Here is a 27,362-nt window from a genome sequence, read left to right as displayed (position 1 = left end):
GTAAAGGGGGGATACCCACCCCCCTCAAACCCCCCAGACAGGGTGGGCTACCGCCCCTACTACACAATCAGCACAATGGAGGGGGGGCTCTGCCCCCCCCCCCCCTCTAACCCCCCAGTTCACTACATAGGTTAGTCGTGGAAAGAATATAACACAACCCAACATTCTCACACTTGTTGTTTTCTTTCCACATGGGGCCACAAGAGAGCTTAGTCATTTTTCCAGCCCTGAAACGCCCATTGTTCCTCTACACCAGGAGAACTTCTCAGAGCTCATAGATTTTGTCAATGCATTTGCAATATTCTTCAAAGTGTCCACCTTTACCAGCAACATTTTTTTGTCTTCTATCATATCCCTCATAAAGTGATACTAAACATCAATGTCCTTTGTCTTTAAATGATAAGCAGGGTTCTTTGCCATGAAAATTGCACTTTCGTTGTCACAGTCTATCCTTATAGCTCTCTGTACTAACCCCATACTTGAACACAATCTCTACAACCAAACTACTTTCTTTCTTGCATGAGTGGCTGCCATGTATTCTGCCTCTATAGTTGATAGTGCCACTACAGATTGTTTCTTACTCATCCAACTGACTACACCTCCAAATAAGTTAAACACATACCCATTTGTAGATCTTCTCTAATCGAGATCTCCAGCCCAGTCTGCATCAACAAAGCCACGAATATCCAACGCTCTGTCGAATCCTGGTCTTCCTTGGTAGCACAAACCATAATCACTAGTGCCACGAAAATACCTGAAAACCTGCTTTACTTCTGTCCAATGCTCCTTTCCTGGTTTTGACATAAACCTGCTCAATACTCCCACTGCATGTGCATTGTCTAGTCTAGTACAAACCATTGCATACATCAGGCTACTGACTGCACTTGGATATGGAACATGGGACATATCCTCTTCCTCTTCTTGTGTCTTGGGACACTATTCAACAAATAAATTTACATTTACAGGAATAGGAACCTTCACTAGTTTACTATCCTGCATATTAAATGTTTGCAGTCTTGTCACGACATACTTCCTCTAGTTTAACCAGAGCTTCCTCTTTGCCCAATCTCTTTTAATTTCCATGCCCAAACTATGGTTTGCAGCACCAAGATCTTTCATGTCGAATTTGGAGGACAATTGGGTCTTCAAATCCTGGATAATTTCTTTGTCATTTCCACCCAACAACATATCATCCACATACAAGACCAGATAATTAACACGTTTACCAATTAATTTAAAATACACACAGTGATCTGCTTTGCTTCTGGTAAAGCCACATCCCCATATAAATGTATCAAATTTCTGATACCACATCCTTCGTGACTGTTTTAACCCATACAGAGGCTTCTTTAACTTGCATACCAATTCTTTCTTACCCTTCACTGCAAAGCCTTCAGGTTGCTTCATGTAGATCTCTTCTTCCAGATCCCCATGAAGAAATGATGTCTTCACATCCATCTATTCCACCTCAAAATCAAAAGCAGCAGCAACAGATAAAAGTAATCTAATAGAAGTTACCTTGGCAACAAGAGAAAAAATATCACCAAAATCAATTCCCGGCACTACTGGGAATAACCTTTTGCTACCAATCGAGCTTTGTATTTCTCCACCTTTCCTTCTGCATTTGTCTTCTTCTTGAACACCCATTTACTACCAATGGGTTTCCTTCCATCCGGCAATTCCACCAAATCCCAAGCCTCATTTTTGTGCAAAGATGCCTTTTCATCAACCATGGCCTCTTTCCAGAGTTTTCCATCCTCTGAATCTACTGCTTCCTTCACAGTTCTGGGATCATCATCAGTAATAGATAAAGCAAAATTTGAACAAGAATCAGATGGACTATACCTTTCTAGCTACCTTCTTTCTCGAAATTATCTTCTTACACCCGGAGTTTGTGGCTCTTAATCTTCTAATTCCTCCTCTATTGTAGAGCCTGATTCTTCCTCCTTTAGCTCAAACTCTATCTTCTCAGGTTCCTTTGGTTGGACTTCATGTTTAATAACATCTTTCACCTCTCTGAACACCACATCTCGGCTATACAAAAATTTCCTTGTTGCTGCGTTCCGAAGCTTATAACCCTTTGAGCCATCCTTATACCCAATAAATATGCACTTTTCATATTTACTATCCAACTTGGTTCGTTTCTCCTTTGGAACATGTACATATGCATCACATCCAAATACCCTTAGATATGAAAGGGAGGGTTTCTTACTAGTCCATACCTCTTATGGAGTCTTATCCTCCAACACTGATGAAGGTGATATGTTGACCAGGTAACATGTTGTCTCCACTGCCTCTACCCAGAATTCTTGTCCTAACTCGACACCACTGAGCATGCTTCTTGCCCTTTCCATCAACGTCTTGTTCATTCTTTCTGCAACTCCATTTTGCTGAGGTGTATATGGAGTAGTCTTCGGTCATGCTTTACCACACTTCTTACAGAATTCTTGAAATCCATTACTACAAAACTCTCCACCGTTATCTGTCCTCAACACCTTTATCTTCTTCTCTGTTTGGTTTTCCACCAGAGCCTTAATTTCTTTAAACCTATCAAAGACTTCAGATTTCTTCTTAAGGAAATATATCCATGTATTCCTTGAGAAGTCATCTATAAATGATACATAGTACACAAACTTACCCAGTGATGGAACCTTCACAGGTCCAAACACATCACTATGCACAAGCTCTAATATCTGTTTCACCCTCTTACCACCAGAGGGGAAACTCACCCGATTCTGCTTCCCATATACATATATTTCACAGAAATAAAAATCCAGAGAGATATTACTTATACATTCTACCATACCTTTACCATGAAGTATTCGAAGGCCCTTCTATCCAATATGTCCAAGCCTTTGATGCCACAACATGGTCTTCTCTCCAAAGACCACTAGATTTTCTGCTCCACTTGCAGGAACCACAGAACTGTTTCATCCATCAACAATAGTGTTGCCTTGCAGCTTGTATAGAGTTCATGTCCGAACTCCCCACATCAATACCAATGCTCCCTGAACCATCTTGCAGGTATCCTTCTCAAACACTGTTTTTACACCTGCATCATCCATCTTGCTTATAGAAATCAGATTTTTGGCAAATGCAGGAATATGCAGAACACCCGGAAGTGTTCTAACCCTTCCACCTTGCAACTTCAACTTTACTTTTCCACAACCAATGATTCTAGCCTTCCTATCATCCCCTAATAAGAAATCACCACCAAGATATTTCTCATACTCGCATAACCACTCTCTATGGGGAGTGAAGTGAAAGGATGCACCTGAGTCAATCAACCATGCCTCATGATCTACATGTGTACTTGAAGAAGCCAAGTACACATCCCCACCTTCATCTAAGGTGGTTTTCGCCTCTGCAGAAGGAGTATCATCAGATCCCTTTCCTTTATCAGGAGCTTTAGATTTATAGTCCCTTTTGTAGTGCCCTTCCTTTCCGCATTTCCAGCACACCACTTTTACAGGTTTTTCCGGAGATTTAGATCTCCCTCTAGATTCATATCTCCCACTCGATGACTTATTTTTGTTTCTATTCTAGGACCATCCTCATACAGACAAGGAATCACCATTCTGGCTCTCCATATTTTTCCGTCTCATCTCCTCCATCAACAAGGATGAGGCTATTTCATCAAACTACAAGGCAGTTGCATTGCTACCTATTGCAATAACCAGACTATCCCATGAATCTGGTAGAGAACACAACAAACTGATGCATTTATCTTCATCTGAAATTTTAATATCAATAGACGCTAACTGACTTACCAGTATTAAATTCATTCATATGATCTGTCACCGAGTCTCCATCTTTCATCCTCAGGTTATACAGCCTTTTCCGTAGGAATAGTTTATTCACCATAGACTTGGATTGGTACAAAGTCCCTAACTTGTCCCACAAAGCCTTCGCCGTAGCATCCCCTGATACATTCAGCAATACTGAATCTGAGACACACAATCGTATTATGCTCTTCACCTTCCGATCTAACTTCTTCCATTCTTCATCGGACACTCCCATTGGTTTAGTACTTGGATCTACCACCTTCCACTGATCTTTATCCACCAACAAATCCTCCATCTTGAGTTTCCACAACTCAAAACTCTGACCATTAAATTTCTTGATCTCTATCTTTCCACTGCTCACCATCTTCTTTCGCCACTAGAATCGATCTCGCAGATCTCCCACTGAACAGGGTCTACCACAGGCCCGAGTGAAACCCCTCAACAACTCCCCTTGAAGCCAAAACAACTCTGATACCAAAATGTAGGTTTTATCCATGTACAGAAATTACCTGCATATGCATTCTAAAACACAGAAAATAAACAATGTGAGAGCATAACACATAAAACACATATACACAGATATTTTCCCCTGGATCCCAAAACCGGGACTAGCAGCTTGACTTTTCATTATGTTCCTTTCAATGTTACAATACATATTTATACATGTTGAAGCATCCAATACCATGGAATGAAAACCATCGCATCGAAAACCATGGACCAAAAACCATAGGTAGGTTCACCCAACCTAATATAGGGTCCAAAAAAAATTTTCCCAGGGCGCTGCCCTAGACCTCGTAGAGGGGGGTTACCCGCCCCCCTCAAACCCCCCAGACAAGGGTGGCTGCTACCCCCCTGTGACCTCCTCGCTATGTAATCGGCACAATGAAGGGGGGGCTCCTCCCCCCCTCTAACCCCCCAATTCACTACGTAGGTTAGTCATGGAAAGAATATAACACAACCCAACACCTTTGTATGGGACAAGGTCGCCCAAAGATATTTCGATGATCTCAAGGCCATCCTCGTAAGTGCTCCTCTATTGCACCCACCGGATTATTATCAAGATTGCTTCCTTTACCTAGTCGCAGACCCTAGCACCATTGCTATGGTATTTGTCCAAGATTACGATGAAGGCAATGAACATGTAATCTACTACCTTAGTCAGAATCTCCTCGATGTTGAAATGCGTTATGCACATGTCGAGATGCTGGCTTTGGCTACCATTAAGGTTGTTCAATGCTTTTGGCACTACATGTTTTTGTGCACGACTACAGTGATTTCTGAATGGAACCCCATGTCCTATATCATGACTCGTCAGTTGTTGGGTGGAAAATATTCTAAATGGATCATGATCCTACAAGAATTTGATTTTGTATTTACCACTGCCAAATCTAAGAAGTCACTCGTTTTCGCTGAATTGATTTGTTCCCTTCTCTCTAAGTCTCTTCTTACTGGTGCAGATGAACAACTCCCAGATGAGACCCTCTTTCTGACTAGCACCCTTGATCCATGGTACGGTGATATCATCGTGTATCTCCAGACGTACACATTCCGGTCCGCGTTGACTAAGGATGATCATCGTAGGATTCGGCATCACTCCCAACCCTACCGTATTATTGGTGATACTTTATACCATGTCAGTGTCGATTCAGTTCTTCGTCGATGCCTTATGATCGAGGAAGCTGAAAGAGTTCTCAATGATTGCCACTCCAGGGAATGTGGTGGTCATATGTCTGGTTACGCTACAGCTCAGAAAATCCTTCGCGCTGGTTATTTCTGGTCATCTATCTTCAAGGATTGCATTCTTGTTGTTCCCAAGTGCCACGAATGCCAAATTTACCAATGCAAGATGCGTGCCCCACCCACTCACCTACACCCCTTCATTATCGTTGGTCATTTTGCCAAATGGGGCATCAATTATATGAGATGTAACCCTTGTTCGGCTGGGGGGCATGGTTATAATATCGTCGCTATGGATTATTTCACCAAATGGACCGAAGTGATGCCTACATACTCTATAGACGGTAATACGGTGGCTCAAGTCTTTTTCAACCATGTTATTTCTAAGTTCGGCGTACCTCATGCCATTTTCATAGACCATGGCTCCCATTTCAGAGATTACATGATGGTTGAGCTGACCTCTACATTGGGCTTGTGCCACGATGGCTCGACCCCATATTACCCTCAGGCCAATGGCCAAGTTGAAGTTGTGAACAAAGTCTTGGTCATAATGCTTCAGCATACTATTGGGATGCACAAGTCAAATTGGCACCTCATGCTCTTTTTAGCTCTATGGGCCTACCGAACCTCAACCAAAGATGCAAATGGTTTCACACCATTCCAGCTGGTCTATGGTCTAGAAGTAACCTTGACGATCTAATGCGAGATTTCTTCACTCAAGTTAGTTGTTGAGCTCCTCCTTGAAACATCACCTCAAGAGGAATGCCTCTTATATTTAGAACGACTGGATGAGACTTGTCATCTCGCTGCCTTGGTCATCAAAGCACAAAAGAAACAGGTCCAATCCCATTTTGACCAGTCGGTCTCCCCTCGCGCATTCTCTGAGGGTTATTTGGTCTTGCTATATGACCAAGCTAATGATAAGCTGGGGGCAGGCAAGTTCAAACCCATGTGGCATGGGCCCTACATTGTCAACTGCTTTTTGTAGAAAGGAGCCTATGAGCTTATTGATTATGAAAGAAATCCTCTTAATAAGCCCCAAAACAGGCTTTACCTTAAGAAGTACTATGCTTAGGTCATATTGCATGGTTACTTATGTACATTAGTGTGTCATTCATTTTTTTTCATTGTGGTTTTGTGTGGTAGTTTTCAAACAACTTTCCTGTTTACTATGCTTTTCTTGCTTTGCAGATGTCTGTGACTCCCCACATTGGTTTCGTTGATGGTGCTTGTTGTAGTACCCAGAACCTATCATCTGTGGCATGGGCTACTTATAACCCTAACGGTGAGTTGGTTGACATTCAAGGTATCTATATAGGTCGCACAACTAACAACACTGCTGAATACAGTGCAGTCATCAAACTATTGTCAGAAGCCATTGCTCTTAACATTAGAGAGTTAGTTGTCAACCTGGATTCACAGCTTGCCATCCTTCAACTCAATGGGAAATATTCCATCTGAAACCCTCAAATATTGAGAATGTATCTCCGTATCCATCTATTGGAAAGACATTTTGATTACATTACATATCATCATATTCCTAAAGGCATGAATACATTGAAAGATGCATTAGCTAATCATGTGTTGGATAGGCATTTACGAAACATGTGAAAAGATAAAACAAACCATTTGTACCATAGTAAACAAGTAAATACAGCATATATATATATATATGGTGATAATGTTTGATACATGAAAACCCCAAAAAATAATATGTGTCCAAAATAACATCAGTGGCTCGCAGGCCTCATATATCCATGGCAAGCAGGCCTCAAAAAATGTAAGTGCTAGACCTATGTACTAATCATCATGGTGATCATGGTAGCATGATAAGGATCATGCAACATGAGTCAGAAATCGGCGGATCTGATCTGAGACTCCCACTGTGTGCCTCTAGTATTAATGAGGAATGTCTCCTACCTAAGCATACTCCAGGATGCCACGAGTCAACCCCTCAAGGTTCCTCGCAATCTCCTCCTCGTTGTCACTCCCTTCCTGATAAGGAGCAACAACATCAATAGGATGGGGGATGCACCTGGCTATTTGGGACATCCCAGCAGGCCGCTCTAGTTAAATGTCTACATTAACAAGATAAATGTTATAAGCACATTTATACCAAAAAACAATTAAAAATCTCAAAATTAAAAAGTTGATTTTTTACCTTCATCGTCGAAATCCTCTCCATTTGGTAAGGGCATATTTGGATCTCCACGGAAGTCAGTGCCAGTAAATGGCTAGTCCTCCATGACAATTTTCTATCATCATAGCCATGAAAATAATGCAGGTTGGTATGACATGTGCTAAACCCTAGTGATCTTGGGCATCAAATGACTCCAGCGAGCCATCTGCAAATCGCGTGGCATAGGAGGATCTACCTCAGTCAGCTAATACTAGAACAGTGGTACCCATTCCATGAAGAAGGTCACAAGCACCGATCCGAAGAAAAATTGCTTCAGATTCCTCGCATTGGCTTTGGATAGCTGGTGCTTGATGTTGATCTTCATGGCCTCGGTCCAGTTGAATATCGTAGGAGTTGTACAGTCAATAGCATAAAGGAACTTCAACTTGTTAGTCTCATGTTTTGCTTGGGACCCCGCCACTCTGTTGATGGTCAATAGAAGCACTCTCAGTATCAGATCCCCAACACTCGAAATCTCTATCTTCCCACTTTTGGATTTCAGGGCCTCAGGGCAATTTTCAACAAGCAATGAAGATATTCTTGCCCCAATTGGTCGTGAGCCATATAAGTTCACTAGTTCCCCTCGGCAGGACAATCCAATGATGAAGTATATATCTAAAGTTTCCAACTCCATCTCCTAGTCACCAATGACAAACATCTCCCAATTAATGTCCCAAAGACTAATTAGGTATTGAAGCAACTCGGGTTGGGCCTGCATCCCTCGCGTGAGAAGGAATATGAGGAGCCCGCAAGCCCTCAAAGCTTCCAGAGAATTTGGGTCATTCATTACCTAGGTATCAACATCCTCATGTTCCCGTACTTTCCAATCCAACATTTTTAGCGATTCTTTCTTGCAAAAGTCATTAATTTGAGTCAACAATCATGCTTGTCCCATAAAATTTGAGTTTAAATGGTGATTTTTTTAGAAAATAGGGTTTTTCCCTATTCATGATGTTGGCGCACCTATTATAAAAATAGTTGTGCCGAATGGCATGGATGGCTTTGTTAATCAGCTTTGGCTAGGGCGATTCTATGCCCAGAAGTCGCACGAACTGAGGGAGAAAAAGTTTTTTAAAAACCCCCTCAAAAAACTAAAAAATGGTTAAAAACATAAATAAAGGACATGGAAATGGAGCTCAGGGCTTTGGTTTTTACCTGTAACTAGTGGCTCGACGATTGACCTCCCAGATCTCCCACAATTTGATTCGGAACAACTAGGGCAGAAGTGAGTAAAAAGTTTTCATGGCAAGGCAAAATGGTAAATGGTAAAAATATATTTACTTTTTTCCTTTTTATTCATTTTTTCATGAAAATATCAGGCTTTTGTAAATATTTTAACCTATTTTTCCTCAAGAACGAGATAATACACTTTACCTTTTTGAGTAGCAACAAGTGATGGATGTTTCACAATGATGAAGATTCACGTTTCAGCTCTTTTCTCGACTTGTTAAGCTCATATGAAAATATTGCTAAGTGTTTTTCCCTTTTGACTCTTAAAAAGAAAATAAAATGGGGGGTCTACTTTCAAACTCTTTTTTGACCCTTTAAAAGCGAAAATATGTCTAAGCCCTTGTTGTTTAGAACTTGTCAACGGATGCAAAATGTCGTGCGCCCAGTGTGAGTTTACCCCCTTTTTAGGTTGGGAGGCACTATTCACGAAAAAGGTACTCCTTGATTGAAATGGTCAAGCAGTTCTCTCAAGTATCATTTTATACCTTTTCAGGCTCGAGAGACACAAAATTACGAAAAAGGGACCATGTGGATTTTTCTTTTACGAGTCCTTTTCAAACACTCTAAACATGAAAAAGATATCGAGTTAAACCTTTGTCAGACTCGTTAAACTATTAAACAACATCGGATTTTTCATTATGACGAACATGAGCTTCTCCTTCCTAGGGCTCATTAAACTTATTAGGTTGGATTCGTCTGAAGGATGAACTTACAGTGCAAGCATATGCTAGCCCCTTCAAACTTGCGATTAAAAAATAATTGGGGTACCTGCCAGAAATGGTGGGGGGGGGGGAATTGGAAATCTATCAGTTGTGTTGGCAACTCACTCTTGAACATGATCCTTTCTACTTCGTGTCGGGTTGGGATATCCTCCTTTGTATCATTGACCTTCCTGGGTTGGGCTATTCATTTTTGCCTTACATTTGATCTATGCCACATCATCATGACAATCGATCCTATGGATCCAAAAGTTGCGAAACTTCCAAGATATGTTGTAGATATGTTCAAGAGTTGTCCTTCTACAGTTACATTTGCCTATAATTCTTTGTATCATCCAAAATCATTTTGCATCTTTTCGTCTCGTGTCAATGATGTGGGATACATTGTGGCCCTCCTTCGACACAATCGCTTCCTGTCAACTTCAACTCATTATCCGAGAAGTTGATTGAGAGACTCCCTTCCATTACCTTAGAGCTTTCATGCCCTAATGGCTTTGCACTCGATGACAAGTTCACAACATTGGCTTTCGATTGAGTTATTTCACAAGTGTTCATCTTCAGTTCATCTATTCACATTACGTGGATTGTGCTAATAGGTGGCTGATAGTACCTTGAGGATCATTGTCATTATTGATGGTTTCTCTCATGCTTGTTAACAGTTTACATCATTTATAGAGTTGAGGCTTCTGTGATCCATAACAAGTTTAGGATCTCGGATAAGAGGAGTTTTGAGAAGGAAAAATCCCATCTCCTTGATGTCTTTGTTGAGAATGGTTATAGTAGATTCTTGGGTCAGAAGGCTTTCCGTAAAGCCGCCAAGAATTCTCTGACCAAAAGGGAACCGAAGGAACGGATTCCAAGTGTCCATCTTCCATATGTTCAGGGGACCACTGATAAGGTTGCTAGGATTCTCAGGATGCATAGTGTCCCTGTGACCTTTAGGCCCCTTAACACCATTCATTCGTCCCTCAGATCAGTAAAGCATCCTATTGACCCCAAAGATATGAAAGGAGTTTATATTATCCCTTGCTCCTGTGGGACCCCCTATATTGGTGAGACCGGTCGCTCCATTAATCAAAAGATAAGTGAACATGCTGCTGACCTTAAGCATAGAAGAGCTAAGTCTTCCGCTTTAGCTGAGCATGTAGAAAAAACCAATCATCATGTTTGCATTGAGGAGGCTAGTGTTATTGCTAAGGTTTCGCATTTCCATCATCGAAAATTTAGGGAAGCTCTTGAGATTGAAAAGAGACCAAGCAATCTCAATAGAGATGATGGCTGGAAAATTAGTAGGTGCTGGGTCCCAGCACTCTCTTCTTAGTGGTTTTTCTTGTCTCTTATTTTTATTACTATTTTTATGTTTATTATATATATATATATATATATATATATATATATATATATATATATATATATATAATTTATTTCTTTTTATTTATTTATTTTTTATCAATTAAAAAAAATAAATAAATAAAATAAAATTTTAATGTTACTTAATTTTTATTTTCCCGTTCTAGCTTATTTATCAATTCTAACTTACTTTCATCTTAATAACCCATTAATATATTCTTACATTATAAGGTAAGGTCCGTTATTATTATATAATACCTTTCATCTAACTAATAATACCTGTTTTAATTATTTTATATATTTTTAGTTTGATGTTATTTTTATTATTTGTATTGTTATTTTTATTTTTAATCCTTTTCTTTTTATACTTTTTATTTACGGGAATTTTTTACATATTTTTCTATTGATTTAATTAATTAATTAATTATTTATTTATTTATTTATTTATTCACTAACTTAATTTGTTTTCTCTTGCTCTAAATTATTTATTTATTAATACTAACTAAATAACCCATTAATATTTTTACAATATAAGGGATGGTAAGGTATATAACTTCTTTTAGTTTTAAGTATTAAATAATGATACCAATTATAATTATTTTATTCGTTTTTAATTTTTATTTTTATTTATTTATTTTTTTGTTTTTATCTTTATTATTTTTTTTTTTCCTTTTATTTATTTATTTATTTATTTATTTTTTTTTTTTTTTTTTTTTTTTTTTTCTGACTAAATATCCCTTTAATATACTTTCATAACCCTTAATATATTTATAATATAAGGGATGGTCCGTTAGATAACTACTTTCCTTTTAGTTTTAATTATTAAATAAAAATAACAATTATAATTATTTTATATATTCTCATTTATATATATATATATATAGATATATATAATTTTACACCTAATATAACTAAATTTGACCGTGGTCCTATATCAATTTTTTGGCCCAGCTAACCGTTGGTGGCTCTGCTCTAACTATTTAACATGCTAAGCTGGATCTGTTTTTTCAACTTGTCCTGACGATGAACCACACTGGTTGGTTCGAAACGCGTCGACAAATGGTTTCTCATGTGATTTTCGCCGAAAAATCTATCATAAACTTGTTATGGATCACAGAAGCCTCAACTCTACAACTGAATCCCTGCACGGAAAATCCATTGCAATGAAAGTCCATCAATTTGAGCGGGCACGCTTGCAGGTTTCAAGGTTGAAGACAGATCTAGCTTTCCTTAAACGATGCAGAGACTCCTCCATCTTCCCTATCTTTTCCCGGATTAAGCATCGCCTTAATACTCCCCAAAACCATCAAGTTTTCCTCAAGGAGAGCTTGGCGTTATTAAGAGTAGAAATCAGCAGGGTCAGAAGGTCCTTGAATCGGGTTTCTCGGTTTCTATTAGATTTGCATCTGGATCTTGGGAACTTATTTTCAGCCTCCCTCTGGGCCAGAATAGATGCATGTTCGGCTCTGAAATCCCTTCGGTTAGAGGAGATTCGAAAGCTGAATCAGGCTTCTAAGTTTCAGAGGCTAGCTGGTAAGTCTAATAGAGCGGTGGATGAAGTCTACCGTAGCCGTGTCTCATTGGATCAAGTCTCAGCGCTGAAGAATTGGCTTTCTGGGTGCTTAGGTGGGGTCTCTGGTTCCCCTGTTCCGGAGGTCTCAGCTCCATCTGTTGTAACAGGTCCAGTGCCTTCGGATCTGCGTTCACCTGTATTGGGTGCTGAGTGCTTTGATCGTTGTCACCTCCGCGCAGTAGGAGACAGAACTGCCCTTGCCCCCTGCGGATCTGTGTGGGCTAATAAGGTGAAGGATCCAGTGATTGATGGATCCAATCCTGTCTCGTCGGTTTCGCATTTGTCTATTGTGGGATCTGTTTTAACGAGCGCAGATGAAGAGCGAGCTTCCTATACCCTCTGCGGTTCTAATTCAGCTGCTCTTGTGGACTTTCCCAGTGCCGACGCTGTGGGGGACCACTGTATGGTTTCTGCGGGCTCTCCTCCTGTCGCCAGCCCTCTACATTGCAACGATGGTCCTGTATTTAATATGATTGTGGCTGTCAGTGAATCGCTTCCTGTTCAGTAGTTCGTTGTGCCGTCTCCAGAGTCCGGACCAGCGGTAAGGAATTCCGATCCGGTGGTTTTTTCTGCTATTTCTCATAGCGTCTCTTCTTCCGGTTGTTCCTCAGGTCCAGGAGGCGGTGATGTGCTTGGCGGTCAGTGTTCGTTCCCCTCTCCCTGCCCTGTTTCGTTTGCGTGTAACAATATTAATAATTCTAATATTAATTATAGTAATGACGTTGTTAAGAATTGTAATAGTGATAGTTGTTTGAATTTTATTAATAAATATAGTAATAGTGATAATAATTTTAATAATAATTATAATATTGATAAGGTTTTTAATGTGAATAATAATATTAATATTAAATATGATAATAATATCTTGGTTGATATTAATAATAATATTTTCAATAATAGTAACAATTTTAATAAGATTAATAATATATTTATTAATAATAATTATAGGAATAATAATAATATTAGTAGTAATAATAGTATGGTGGTTGAGATTAGCAAGGTTAGTAATAATTTTGGTTCTAATAGTAGTATTAATAATTCTAGCAGAGGAAATAATAATCCTAGTATTAGTAATATTCTCCCTTCCTCTCATAACAAAGTGATCAATCTTTCCAGTTTCTCTTTTCCCCCGTCCATTTTTAAAGTTTTGGGTAAAGGGCTGAATCTTGCCTTAGCCCCTAAGAAGATCCCGGTGGATGATATCATTTGTGACGTAGAATTTGGGATCAGAGGTTTACCTGATAGGATCAAGGATACTATTAGGTAAGACTGTGCAGTTATCTTAAGAAAGGCTAAGCCCCCTAAGAGCAACCTTAGCAAGGAGGAATCAGCAGCCCTCAGATCCTTAAACCAGAACAAAGATATCATTGTTCTTAAGGCAGACAAGGGTGGTGCTGCTGTCATCCTTAACATGGTTGATTACCGCAGCAAAATGTTGGATCATCTTCATAATAGTGATAGCTACAAAAAGCTTCCCAAGAATCCTTTAAAGAAGGTTGTTAGGAATGTGGCTCTTGCCATTAAATCTATTAGTTCAGTGAGTTCCCTTCACCATAAACTCATTGAAAGCAACCCTATCACTCCTAGAATCTATGGTCTCCCCAAAATTCATAAGGAAGGAGCTCCCTTAAGGCCCATCGTCAACACCATTGGAGGTCCTACCTACCTTCTTGCTAAGTATCTTGCGTCAAAGCTTAAGCCCTTAGTTGGTCGTACGGAGTCCTTCGTTAAAGACTCTGCGTCCTTTATTGATGAACTCAAGGACATTAAGCTTGACCCTGGGGACATTCTTGTGAGCTTTCATGTAGTGTCCCTGTTTACTTGCATTCCTATTATGGAGGCCTTGGAAGTGATCAACCGCTTAACTGACCGCGACACTACCAGGTTAGTTGAGATATGCCTCACTTCCACCTTTTTCTGTTTTGAGGGGGAGTTCTTCGAGCAAACCTGTGGTGTCACCATGGGTTCCCCCCTGTCTCCTGTTGTTGCTAATCTTTTTATGGAAGATTTTGAGTCCAAGGCTCTGAATTCTTCCCGTCTCTTGCCTAAGCTCTGGAAAAGGTATGTGGATGACACTAATGTCATTTGGTCTCATGGCCAAAAGGAATTAGATCTTTTCTTCGAGCATCTCAACAATCAATACTCTGCCATTAAGTTCACTAAGGAGCAGGAAGTTGATGGGTGCCTCCCATTCCTTGATATTCTTATTTCGAAGAATATTGATGGTTCCCTCGCCCATCAGGTTTTTCGAAAGAAAATGCATACTGAGCAGTATCTTCATGCCAGTTCCCACCATTTCCCAACTCAGAAGATGGGTGTTCTCAATACCCTTGCTACTCGGGCCCTAAGGATCTCAGATAAGAAGAGTTTTGAGAAGGAAAAATCCCATCTCCTTGATGTCTTTGTTGAGAATGGCTATAGTAGATTCTTGGGTCAGAAGGCTTTCCGTAAAGCCGCCAAGAATTCTCTGACCAAAAGGGAACCGAAGGAACAGATTCCAGGTGTCCATCTTCCGTATGTTCAGGGGACCACTGATAAGGTTGCTAGGATTCTCAGGATGCATAGTGTCCCTGTGACCTTTAGGCCCCTTAACACCATTCATTCGTCCCTCAGATCAGTAAAGGATCCTATTGATCCCAAAGATATGAAAGGGGTTTATATTATCCCTTGCTCCTGTGGGACCCCCTATATTGGTGAGACCGGTCGCTCCATTAATCAAAGGATAAGTGAACATGCTGTTGACCTTAAGCATAGAAGAGCTAAGTCTTCCGCTTTAGCTGAGCATGTAGAAAAAACCAATCATCATGTTTGCATTGAGGAGGCTAGTGTTATTGCTAAGGTTTCGCATTTCCATCATTGGAAATTTAGGGAAGCTCTTGAGATTGAAAAGAGACAAAGCAATCTCAATAGAGATGATGGCTGGAAAATTAGTAGGTGCTGGGTCCCAGCACTCTCTTCTTAGTGGTTTTTCTTGTCTCTTATTTTTATTACTATTTTTATGTTTATTATATATATCTATATATATATATATATATATATATATATATATATATATATATATATATATATATAATTTATTTCTTTTTATTTATTTTTATTTATTTTTTTATTTTTGTTTATCAATTAAAAAAAAAATAATAATGTTACTTAATTTTTATTTTCCCGTTCTAGCTTATTTATCAATTCTAACTTACTTTCATCTTAATAACCCATTAATATATTCTTACATTATAAGGTAAGGTCCGTTATTATTATATAATACCTTTCATCTAACTAATAATACCTATTTTAATTATTTTGTATATTTTTAGTTTGATGTTATTTTTATTATTTGTATTGTTATTTTTATTTTTAATCCTTTTCTTTTTATACTTTTTATTTACTGGAATTTTTTACATATTTTTCTATTGATTTAATTAATTAATTAATTTTTTTTTTTTTTTTTTTTTTTATTTATTTATTTACTAACTTAATTTGTTTTCTCTTGCTCTAAATTATTTATTTATTAATACTAACTAAATAACCCATTAATATTTTACATAACCCATTAATATTTTTACAATATAAGGGATGGTAAGGCATATAACTTCTTTTAGTTTTAAGTATTAAATAATGATACCAATTATAATTATTTTATTCGTTTTTACTTTTTATTTTTATTTATTTATTTTTTTGTTTTTATCTTTATTATTTATCTATTTGATTTTTTTTATTTTTATTTTTCTAACTAAATATCCCTTTAATATACTTTCATAACCCTTAATATATTTATAATATAAGGGATGGTCCGTTAGATAACTACTTTCCTTTTAGTTTTAATTATTAAATAAAAATAACAATTATAATTATTTTATATATTCTCATTTATATATATATATATATATCTATATATCTATATATATATATATATATATATAATTTTACACCTAATATAACTAAATTTGACCGTGGTCCTATATCAATTTTTTGGCCCAGCTAACCGTTGGTGGCTCTGCTCTAACTATTTAACATGCTAAGTTGGATCTATTTTTTCAACTTGTCCTGACGATGAACCACACTGGTTGGTTCGAAACGCGTCGACAAATGGTTTCTCATGTGATTTTCGCCGAAAAATCTATCATAAACAAGTTTACATCACTCACTAGTAATCAAGAGACTTTCTAGCATGTTTGACGTCAACAAATCTATTCACATGTTCAAATATGTACTTTGATTGGGTCGTGTTGGAGCATGAGACCCTAGACTCAGATCACAAAAGTCCACATAGTGAAGCGATGTGACATGTTATGCTGATATGCATGTCTCATTCGAATGGATGGCTATGATCATACCATGAGTTATCATATGTGATCCTTCTCATTATTGGATGGCTGCGACCATACCTTGATTTCATTATGATCCTCTTTGACAGATGGCTACATCCATACCTGGATCCATTTACATGATCATTCTCTAGATGGTTGTGTCCATGCCATGATTCATGTATCATTTGACAGAGTTCTCAATTATGTATGTATCTATACTTGCTTGCAGGTTTTTTGATGGTAGACTACAGTTCCTCGCATTGATTCATAAATCATTTCATCCCTCACTCTAGCTCAGCCTTCACGCTTTAAGGGGCATCTGTTACACAACATTTTGTCACTGTCCCTGTACTCTCCATTCCTTGATCTTGGAGGACCTCTATAGTGAACCCCACATGCTTTCCCTTCATGAAGAAACTCCCATTGTGTCCCTCTTCATGAGCAGATCAGTTCCCTTTTACACCATTTTCCCTGAAACTTCTATTTTGTCCAATTTACAACACTAGTGCTAATGACCTTTGTCTCCCCCCTGCCGATGTGAAGAGATTAGCACTATCCCTAGCACCGATCAGAGCGACTGAGCTATGTTCTAATCACGTTGGTCCTATTATAGAAAGTTTTTCAAATTAGGAGTCAAAGCTTCCAACTCTAGAAGCTTTGTAACGGAAGTCTGGTCAATGGTTTGGCCAGATGGGGTCAAGGATGTCAGTTTGGGATCCTGTCCCCTATAACGATGGCACTACCTCAAGGGATAAGACCTTCTCCCATGAGAATAGGATCCATCTCCCATCCATTCATCCTATATAAACCTCCCTTTTTCTGAAGCACAAGCTAGTGTTAATGTTGGTGTGCTAGTGCTATTTTGGTTTGGAGTAAACAACAAGCTATTCATAATTGTAGCTATCTAGTTGTGTGAGGGAGAAGTGCGATTTGGTTTGGAGTGAAGCCTAAAGGGAAGAGTCTTAAAACTATTATTGAATGAGGCCATCATGGAATGCTAGCAGAAGTGTGTGGGAACCTGGTCTTGTCATAGGAGAAACGCAACGTCAAGGCAATGGTTGTAATTTCTCTTTGATCTCAATATATATGAAACTATCAATTTATTTCCTACATTTTTTGTCATCTTACATACTCATGGCTTAATGTTTCTTGACTTATTAAGTAGGTTGAGTTACAATTTGTCCATTATCACAGTTATTGTTTGTTGTTGTTTACTTGTTTCAGGTGCTTGAAGAAGGAAGCGAGAGATAGCTAGAGCAAGCAAGAAAGGATACCATCAAATAGGATAAGCGTACTACGAGGTAGGCCCTCTTAATTTCTTCTAACCTAAGGAAATCTTGCATAGAATGTATCTATTGTGGCTAGACCCATCATTGGGCTAGAGGAATTTGTTTGTGTCCACACTTATAATTTTACTTCACCACAATGAGGGTACTCCAAGAGTCACAAATGGGAATGTCAAGGGTCACCCCACCCTTTGTTATAAATAGAACCTCATAATTCATAGCTAGAGGCTTTTGAGATCCAAGATTTTGGCTAGGCTTAGGCTTAGAGAAGGCTTGGGAGTATCGTGACGAGCCTTGGCTTCTCCACAGCATAGAGTGAGTATACTTCTTTAGAGGAGTAGGTGTTCTTGACTATAATGTTCCACTATTGGGGCTAGTGGTTGTCAATGGTGTATGTATGGATTGAACTTTCACTTATAATAATAATAATAGATCCAACACACTTTCATGCATATGTTGTTATTATAGTTGGACTATTCTAGTTTCTTTAGCAATGCATGTTGTTTGGATTACACAATTTTCTTATGAACTACTTTGTATGAAATTGTATGAATCTTGTTGGATGAGCCCGTCACTTTAATTTGTGGATTATTACATATTTCATCTTGTGATGTCGTTCAAATCGTGTGTTCCTTTTAGGTTGAGTACTATTATAGACTTCTAAGGAGCACACTTCCTTTTCCCCTCTGTGCGTTATAACCCCCATGCATCTTACTTGATTCACTGCAAGGTCACACACTTGTTTTAGCCCAAATTTATCATACTTACCTCATAGTGCTATCACACTCAAGGCATTACATTACCACCCACTACTGGGACTCCTATTCCAAACGGTTTGAGGTCTATTTGTGACTTCTTACCAAGGAGATCCCCTGAATGTTGGCAGGTTGAGCACCGTCAACATTCCTGGTGCTAGAAGGAGGGACAGATGACAAGACGAGCCCTTGAAGTTTTTTTTGAATTTATGCACATCATTCATAACTTATGTCCTAATCAAAACCCCAACATGTTTTTCTCACATTGTTGATTTTGATGTGCCGGCAGATTTTATAGATGAATTGTCCAAATAAAATTTCAATGGAAATAATGGAACACCCATATTTCGCCACGCAATTTATTTTGGTATCTTTTGTAACAGGCATGATGTCCCCTCAGATGACATTTCCTGTGGGTTGTCCGCTTTCACGTTCAAAGGGAATGTTAAGCAATGATGTCACTCATTACATGCATCCTCTATACACTCTTACAATAACATGCTTAAAGAACTATTCTGTGCTTTCATGTTCTATGACCATAAAGTACTCAATCAAAAAATTTAAAAATTGCGAAAATCACCTGACGAATATCTTGAGCGCTTTCACAAGACTTTCTTTCATTACAGTTAAGAATTTCCTAAAAATGAAGTTGACGGGAAATTTGTAGAGGGAATATTTCAATATCCTGTTTACATTTCTAAGAGTCAGCAGGAGATACAAACTTCTGACTCTCTCCCAAAATACCTCGGTGTTAGAGCTTCAAAATCTAAGACGAATGAATTTGATATCCGAAGTGACCCTTCATCCCCTTCTCATCAAGTATCTCTAGCTCCATAGGACGAGGTGGGAGAAGTTTTGAACCCTCCTACTGATCTATCACCACCTTGTCCTACCCCACCTGCTCTAGATTTCTACACAGATTTGGACTGCAAACCTAATGGTTGTCACATGGTCTCATGTTCTTAGCCTCCATCCTCTGGTTCCCTTAATCCTTTGGATTTTGGTGCATTTTTTTTCATCCGTTACGGACTCCACATGTGATTTTTACGAGGATGAAGTTGTGGACGGAGTTGGTGTTGGGCAATTAACCTACACTATTATTTTTAATGAGTATGTGTGGGAATCTGAACAATAATATGCAAAGAATGATGACCTCCTTCTATCCACACCTCATCCGCTTTATCCTGACATCTTCTGCAATTCTTCCATTTCTATACCATCTTGTGAAAATTCATCTTCAGATGTTTCCACTTTAGATCATTCACAGAACGTGTGGGATGTCAGTCTTTCATTCGATTATGGAGAGGAGAAATCACTCTTCCCAGATCCACCCAATCTCTCATCTTTCATTTCTGAAAACTTGGAGAGTGAAAATTCTTGTTTTCCATTGCCCCCTCCTTATGATTCATCAGATCATGAGGATGTCATTGTCCATCTCAAATTTTCTGATCATGGTTATCGTGATCTTTTTTCTCATTCATCTAATCATGATTCTAATTCACTTGTTGTTGATCTTTCTAATCCATGGGTCTTTGATGACCAATCTTCTGATGAAGTGGAGACTGCTCAAGTTGTCGAGGCACTTCAACTGGAGTTGATGGTTATGTCAGGTTCTCATAGCCTTGAGGTTAGTTCCACTTCCAATCAAAAATATGTTGAATCTCCCAAGGCTCCTCATCACTCTCGTATTCACATTGAGTATCAATCTATTTCACATTTTTCGCATCCTCCATTAGAATCACACGATCCTATTTCTCATGAATTGTTGTCATACATAGCAAGCATTGTTGTGAACTGAAAATTTTCTTCTTTCTTCATGTTTTTTTTGTTTTTCATGTTCAAAGGAGTGTACATGCTTGTCTTCTACGAGCAATGTAACAGGACACCATAATACATATGGAGGGTGCCTTTCATGTGCTTTCAAGCTTTACTTTTCTGTGGATGCATTCAAGCTATAAACATTGTGCTTTACATTTTTTTATCTTTCTTTCTTGTAGGTATGGTTGAATATCTTTCTGGTTAATCATGCTGTCACCTACATGGGTCAACCAATGTGTCAGTGGATGCATTAGAAATATCACTTCACGTGAGTTGTCCCGTGTTGTTCTTAGCTTAGGAGTAGGATTAGTGTTTGCTTTCTTGTTTTGTTTTGATTTTCTTACTTTGTTTTACTTTGTCTTACTTCTTCCCTTTACTTGTTGATTTTTCACCCGGAGGTTAGTTTCCACACGAAAACGTGCTTGGCTTCTTGAGACAAGTAGGGGGAAATCCAAGAGGAACTTGTACAACTATCAACACTTCGTTATCTATCTATTCCCTCTCTTTATGAGACCCTTTCATTTATTTTAGTTTATGATACCATGATGGAAATTATGTTCCTTTTAGAGAGAATCATGGTGAAACCATGATGCTTGCACTCTTAGCTAGTACCACCTACTTGCGGTTTTCTATATTTAGTTAACCCTTTTCAACTCAGTCAAGTAGAGTAAGGAGAGGGGGAAAACCTTAACAAGTATTTTAGAGGTATATATAAACATATTTATCTGAAGGGACAACCTCTTCTACTCTCAATAAGTCGGGATCATTCTTCCACCTCATCAAATAAATAAGTTCCTATACATATTTCTTGAAAAATAGAAATGAAAAAATAAAATAAGGGAAAAATAAGAGAAAGGATTCCTATGCAGAGAGGTGAAGTAATTAACTCCGTCGGGGTATTGTCCAGGCTCACTGGTAGTAGAGAAATGCTTTTGTTCCTGAAGTGACTCTATCGGGGTACTATCTAGGCATGTTGGGAGTGGAGTAACACTAGAGATGAAACTAAAACTATGATAGTCTATATTATTTGTGCATTTATATACCCCTCATCCCCAATCAAAACAACTCAGTTTGACTTTGCTTGGTATGTGTGCTGCAAATAAAGATAATGGTAGGGACTACACCTTTAACTCAAGCTAGTGAAGATGCTATGATAATCGAAGAATCAAACAATACTTCTAGAAGAGTTAGACTCACTTTACAGAAGATAAGGTCCATACAGAGAGCTCGAGTTCTAACAGTTTGTTGCCAATCTTTTAGGCTACAACCACCTCCAAAATTTTTCCTATTCTTCATTTTGAAGCCCCTCTTCTAAATTAAAGTAGCTCATCTTGCACAAACCCAGGTTCTTGTGCTTTGATTGAGCCTCATATTTGGATCATGGATTATTTTTTCTTACATGATTTGTTTTCTAACCCACATCTGATCTCTTGACTTAGTTTCCACCCAGTGTTAGTCTTGCCTTAGGGAATTGCACAATTCTTGAGGGAAACCATCCTTCTTCTCAAGAATTCCACACTCGAGGATGAAAATGAGCTTTTAGCTCCAAAATTATGTAGAGCCAGTTCAAAACCAACCTTTAGCTGGGAAATTGCACAGAGCTTGAGAGGCAACCCATAGCCACTTAGCCCAAGAATTACGCAAAGCCTCTTTCTCAAAAGTTCATCAACACATGAGCCAATGATTTTCCCAGTCCTTCCCAAAACTATGCAATCTCCCCAGGAAATGCATCGAAGTTTTTCCTGAAAAAAATAATAAACAGGTGGAAAATCATCCCTAGAAATTAGGGATATATGTTTAGCATCCGAGACAAGACCCTTCAGTTATTTTGGAAACTACTGTGAAGTGCTACTTTTTCCTTGATTTTTTCCCTTCACGTCATAAACCCTAAATTAATCAAATCTATTTTATCGGCGTAGCTAGAGCTCATTTTCACATTCAATCTTGGAGCCGTAGCATTCCAAAGGAGATCAAGGAACCTTCGGAGTGATCGTCATCACTTTTTCGGGTAAGTCTTGCTTTTCTAGCCTTTTGTCGCTTTTTCTTGTTTAGCTTGTGAGAGTGTTGTTTCACTTGTTTTATTGAACGAACGTTGAATTTTTAACTTATTTTAGCTTGTAGAAGTGTTTTTTATTTTTTTCATTACCTTTGTCGATTGTCACATGCATTACCTAGTTTTTGCACTAACATTTGTCATTACAACGAGTCTCTCCACATGCATCATTTTCCTTCAGTTTGATTGATTCCTACACTTTTTTTACTTGGATGTATCATCACTCAATCAGATATGCATCCAGCATCACAACATCCTTCAGATCTACTCATTTCTAGACTCCTCTTGGGAACATCTGGGCTTCCCTTGCCTGGATCTTGCCTTCCCTTAAATGCACTACGCATTCTGGGAGATTAAGGCCCAACCTTGGCTTCTGGAATTGTGCAAAGGCTACCTTGGTCTGGCTCCAACTTCGCACTGCACTTTTCCACGAGCTAGTCTCCCAGCCCTATCCAATGAGAATGTGTAATGCGCAATGTCTCTTGACCTGTGCCTAGATTGGACTACGCATTGTGCAATCCCAGTCATAAAGCCTCCCTCACTAACTACTAGGACTGCGCAATGCGCAGTTCCAACATGCAGCCAGTCACCTCTGTGAACCAAGATTGTGCAACCCCTCCTAGAATTTTCCCAATTTGATGCTTGATCTTGTCTTGAAGTGCTTTTGGTTTTAAGTTAGCATTTTGAATGCCATGAGTGTCCTCTCTGTCTCTAGGTACAGTTGTTACTGAGAATCTATCTAGTAGTTGTAGTTAAACTGGCTTCCAAGAGATCTACATCAAAGGAAACTTTCGATAGTAGTATTGGGGAAGCAGTTGAGAAGGTGTATGCTAACTTGCGATTTTATGGAGATAATGAGTTATTCATTGAGAAAGAAATGAAGTTAACATGGAAGCAGATCAAAGATACTTTTGTGTAGGACTTCAATGAGGATTTAGAGGACTGGAAGGTTTATATCAGTATCTAGCGGTTAGGATTTTACAAGGTTGCATGCAGGTACCCCACCTTCCCATGTGCGGACATTATCAACTGGATTGTCTCACACACAAATGTAGAAACTATGACACTGAGCAGTGCCAACGAGATATATCTTGCCGCATTCAAGGCGTATAATTATCATTATATGTATCATTTACCTCAACTAACAAGGTGCATGGACAAACTTTTCTATGCCACCCACATCTAGGTGAAGATGGCAGATAAAGTAGAGTGTTTGGTGAAAGAGTCGCCAATGTTCACGAAAACACCCAATCATCTTTACAAGACAAAGTATCTCAGGAAGGCCTACCAAATCTTGATCATCTTTGCATGTTGAATATACGGTCCAGATCACTAAGACCTTTCCTGAAGGTTGGGTAGTTGTATTAGAGTAGTTGGTGAGTGATGGAAGTCCATTCAGCTAGTTGAACTTGGTGTCTTATCAGTTGAAAATCGATGTGACTAACACTCAGAATCCATCCAAGGATGAGCAAGCAAGATTCTAGATGCCTTCATACTTACTAGATGTAATCTATGCTCAGCACCAGTTTCGTGGCATCAGATGCACATGGACACCGAAAGACATTGCCATCAATATTTATTACAATTTTCTTTTTGACTCTAGCTACCGAGGGGTAATGGAAAGGTTTACTTACCATTTCATCATCCCATTGTACAAGTTGATCTTTGAGCAAGACCCACCTTTCATTTTCGAAGAAATGATGGAGGCGATACTTAACATTGTAGATTGGTATGCGTCACCTGGTGGCACCTTAAATAGAGTGTTTGGCAATGAGAAACCTCCACATGTTCTACCAAGGTATGCCACGAAGAAGATGGTCATGAAAGAGGTCTCATATCACCTCTCCATAGGGTTATCATCAGGACTGCATAGGAAGAAGAAGGCAACATGGCCCGCTCTTCCTTGGCGAATTGGGTTATATGAGATTAAGAGCTTAAAATATGTTGATTCCAAAGCTAAGGAGATATTGAATTTCGATTTCAGCACCAAAGACTTCAATCCATATGATCCCCATGATATTTTCAAGAACCATTGTGCGAAGGTGTACTATCCATGGATCCACAAGTCATTCCATTGGAATGAGGAGGATACTTGGAGATACTGTTACAATGACTCCAAGATCAGCGAGTCGATTAGTATAGCCACAACTTGGAAGGTTTCTATGTAAGCAGAAGTAGCACAGGAAGCAACAATAATAGTAGCAATAAGCAGCAATCTGTTGCAGGACAAACATAAGAGGAAGATTGTCAAGAACCCAGAGGTTGAGAAAATCTACAAGATGAGAGAAAATCCTATCAATGAGAAAGTAGCTTTGGCAGTAGAGGAAAAGAGGCAACAACGGATAAAGAAGACAGAGCAAAGGAAGAAAGAAAAGCAAAGGTTGGAGGAAGAAGAATGGAAGTTGTAGGAAACAGAGAAGAAGTTGAAGGAAGAGAAGGAGTTGAGCAAGAGAGAAAGGGAAGAGAAGAAGAAATAGGAGGAAGAAGAAGGGCAAGGCACACTGATAGAGTAAACATCGCCCATATAGGTTGAGGAGTCGAAATAACCAGCAACTGAAGAAGAGGGTGAAAAGATGTAGGATTAGGAGCTTTCTCACTAGATTAAGAAATTGATCGAAGTTACATACATGGAGTTGGGGGATGAGCCATAGAATGAATACATCGACCTCATGCCAAGAGCACCCGAGGTCACCTCTCAGTATCCTCCACCTCCACTGTTAGAACCAGCCCCGGGCAAGCAAGGACAAGTTTTTCTCCTTGATGACGATCTAGTTGTAGATGTGTTTAATCTCTCATTTGATGCTTTGCAGAAGAAGATTGTACAGGCGTGGAGAAAACACTTTCTATATGATCACACGTCACCTGCATTCATGCACAAAAGAGTGATAGTGTCAGATGTCAGACAACATCCAAAATCCATTGTCGATGCCACCTTGACTTATGTAGGAGCTGCAAACTCTAATCTCAAGTTAACAATGGCTGAGAATGAAGAAATGGAAAATAACTTATAGGTGGCCAGGCAAGAAGCGGAAAAACTCTGAGAGAACAGTGCAGTTTCCGCAATGGCAGAAATGAGTAAAGTGATACTTAATGAATTATCAACACTTGAGACTACCATATAGAAGCTCTATGAAAAATTCATCATCTTGCATAAATCAGTTGTCCACATAAATGGCCTACAGCAGCGGAGCAAGAATTTTGTTCAAACTCTCAGGGACATGCATGTTGCCATCACCCATGTTCAAGAGTGGACAATGTGGTATAAAGGGGCCCCACTTCACTTGTCAAAGATGATGAAGCCTCAAGCAGAGCTGGAGAATGTAAAGGTTAGGATGTTGATCTAGAACTATGAGCAACTCGCCCCATTCCTCACAAGCATACAAGTCTCATATGCACGGTTGTACAATAGTTTGGATGTACAATAGTTTGGATCCCTTCAATCGATTCCATCACTGAGGCTAAAGACAAGAACCAAGTCCTATTATAGATCGACAAGTACATCGAGAAGCTAAGGCAAGATGCCGCCAGGGATGAATTGGAGCACATCACACATAACATGTAGAAGTACATTGGTGGTCCCACATGGTCAACACCATGATGCACATGCTTCAACACTAGTTGGACACAGGTTCCAAGACCATATACCCAGATGCTATGGAGGCAAGAGTTTGCTATCCGAAAGACATTATCTCACATTACCAAGATTTGCATGATTATGTCACTGAGAAGCACCAAGTGGAGGTTGACGAGTTGGTCTTTCCCCAAACATCGGATTCATAGTGTTTTGCCTTGTTAGGATGACTCTAGCATATTTTTTCTCACATGGGTACATGTGGAAAACATAATATTGTTTGTAAGTGTGTTGTAAGTGAAATTTCAAGTGTCATTAGTGGAATATGAATGGTCATCATATTATGTAATCAGTTATTTTTAAAAAAAGTGAAGAGTCATGAGGGTAGTCAAAGAGTCACAAAGGGGAATGTCAAGGGTCACCTCACCCTTTGTTATAAATAGAACCTCACAACTCATAGCCAGAGGCTTTTGGGAGCCAAGATTTTAGCTAGGCTTAGGCTTAGAGAAAGCTTGCGAGTATTATGACGAGCCTTGGATTCTTCACAGCATAGAGCAAGTATACTTATTTGGAGGAGTAGGTGTTCTTGACTGTAATGTTCCACTATTGGGGCTAGTGGCCATCATTGGTGTATGTATGGATGGAACTTTCACTTATAATAATAATAACAGAGCGAGCATGCTTTCCTGCACATGTTGTTATTGTAGTTGGACTATTCCGGTTGCTTTAGTAATGTATGTTGTTTTACTTATGCATTGGTATATGAACTACTTTTTATGCAATTGTATGAATCTTGTTGGATGTGTGTTGTTGGATTAACCCCTCACTTTAATTTGTAGACTATTCCACATTTTAGCTTTCGATGTCATTCCGCTCGTGTTCCTTTTAGGTTGCGTACTATTATAGGCTTTTAAGGGCACAGTTCATTTTCCCCTTCCTGTGTTAGAACCCCCATGCATATCATTTGACTCATTGCAAGGTCACACACTTGCTTCGGCCCAAATTTACCATACTTACCTATGCGCGCTATGATGATCAAGGCATTACATTACCACCCACTCT

Source organism: Pinus tabuliformis, chromosome J, assembly GCF_031772625.1.
Source record: "Pinus tabuliformis cultivar Carrire ecotype Pingquan chromosome J, CPIR1, whole genome shotgun sequence".
Taxonomy (NCBI): domain Eukaryota; kingdom Viridiplantae; phylum Streptophyta; class Pinopsida; order Pinales; family Pinaceae; genus Pinus; species Pinus tabuliformis.
This window is presented reverse-complemented; position numbering follows the sequence as displayed.